Below are 2,189 nucleotides of genomic sequence, written 5' to 3' on the forward strand. Positions count from 1 at the left end.
ATCAAAAAGTGTAAAAGAGTCTCTAGACGCTCCATTAACGCTTACAGAAATACCTGCCGCTTGCTAATCATTAGCAAAAGACAAGTACCCTGGAATTGATGACATAACGGTTGAGTGGTTAGTAACATTTTGGCCTACAATTCGCATTTCTCTACTAGAAGTTGTTCATGAATCTCTAGAGACAGGTGAATGTTCTAGAAGTATGAAAACACCAATAATAAAGTTAATACCTAAAAAAGGGAGCTTTGACAGAATTAAAAAATTGGCGACCATTATCACTTTTATGTACGTTAGGCGTGATATAATAAATATCGCAAATAAAAATAACGAACGTGTAGCTATTGTTAATTTAGATCTTGAAAAAGCCTTTTACCTCATAAATCATAATTACTTAAAAAAAATACTTCGAAAATTTGGTTTTGGTGGGAATATTATGAAGGCGGTTGACGCGCTGTATAAATGTATTCCACATTTTATGTAGTTCATGGGTCGGTTTCAACTTGAGCTATTCCTTTTGAGAGTGGTGTAAGACAAGGAGGTCCAATAAGTGGTTTTATATTTACACTAACAATATAACCTTTTTTTTATAATTTGCTCCCCAGTGGCACAGTGGTATGTCTGCGGACTTACAGTGCTAGAATCCGGGTTTCGATACTCGCGGTGGGCAGAGCACAGATAACCCATTGTGTAGCTTTGTGCTTAATTACAAACAAGCAAATAATCTTTATAATTTAAGAAAAAAATAGTTCCTTAAGATTAATGTCAAGTTATAGTTATCATCTTATGCTGACGATATAAACATTTATATTAGACAGGAGTCAGAATTGAATGTTATTCAAAATACAATAAAGGAATTTGTAGAATATTCGGAATCAAAGTTTAACGAAGAAAAATACTTTGGTTTATGGTCTGGCGCTTGGAAAACACGAACAGAAAATAAACTAGTCGAATCAAGGAATAAAAGTATTTGGAGTGTATTTAGGAAATTATTTGATATGGATTAAGAGAAACTGGGATGAACTGAAAGAGAAATGTAGTAAACTTATTACATTAAAAGGAAAATTATTAATTCTTATTCACATTATTGGTAGTATTATGTGGTACAGATTTCAGGTGTTAGAACTGCCTAAGAATTTTATAACTAATTTTCAAAACATTTTTATACATTTTAAAAGTTTATTGGGTTAATAAAAATACGTTATCTTTTCATAAAGGTGGATTAAATCTTATATCTTTGAATGATAAACTAACTATTCTTAGGGTTTGTTACTTCGAATGTGTATTACATAAACCAACCAGTTCACCCGTCCGAATTACTACTGAAACTATTTTTAAACGGGCATATCAACGTTTTGATTTTCTTACAGTTTTTTAATGGATCGTATGGAACCACGAGGAAAGTTAGGAATGTTCTACTTTAAAAAGGTGGTGCAGCGTTAACATAAGAAGGGAAATTTAAAACTATTATGTTCAAATACTTCTTAAAGAGCCTATTTTCTTAAATTCTTATTTATTAAATAATACAGGAAATCCATTTTGTTATTTTTCGTGACTCATAAATAATGTGATAACAGTATCAGATATGGTAGACAACGAAAAACAAAACAGATGGAAAAACATACGGTTAATCTCGCCGTCGCAATTACAGAATGATGAAAATGAAGAGTGTTTGACACGTTTAGTGACTGCGATTACAATACATTAAACACATTGTTAATCCTATAGGATGAACTAGTAATAGTGAAAAGTTAACTAATAATGAACAAGGAAATACATCTAATCTAGAATCACCAGCAGAAGAACAGAATGCCAAAGCCTTGTATAACAATTTTGTAAATAAGAATAGAAAATAATTTTGTGAATGACTATCATTCTCAATTACCAAAAAGTATGTGCAAATATGAAATATGGAAGTCGAGCCGAAAAACGTGACGCGGATATATAGTGGAGACTTATGCATACCGAACCCAATATGGTTAAAGCGAATAAATGTGACAGAAAATGAATTATGCCCGTGTTGTAATAGTGTGATAGGTAACAATTGGCATATGTATTTTAGGTGTATTGTAATACTGTGATAGGTAACAATTGGCATATATATATTTTAGGTGTATTGTAATACTGTGATAGGTAACAATTGGCATATATATTTTAGGTGTATTGTAATACTGTGATAGGTAACAATTGGC

The 2,189-nt window shown here is 31.5% G+C and overlaps 1 protein-coding gene across 3 annotated transcripts in view; it reads right to left on the bottom strand.

The window, feature by feature from the left end:
* Nucleotides 1–2,189, bottom strand: part of LOC106463704 (serpin B3-like) — a 67,213-nt gene that overhangs the window by 51,046 nt on the left and 13,978 nt on the right. The gene's annotated exons all lie outside the window — the stretch shown is intronic.

The sequence above is a fragment of the Limulus polyphemus genome, unplaced genomic scaffold (assembly GCF_000517525.1).
Source record: "Limulus polyphemus unplaced genomic scaffold, Limulus_polyphemus-2.1.2 Scaffold1464, whole genome shotgun sequence".
Classification (NCBI taxonomy): domain Eukaryota; kingdom Metazoa; phylum Arthropoda; class Merostomata; order Xiphosura; family Limulidae; genus Limulus; species Limulus polyphemus.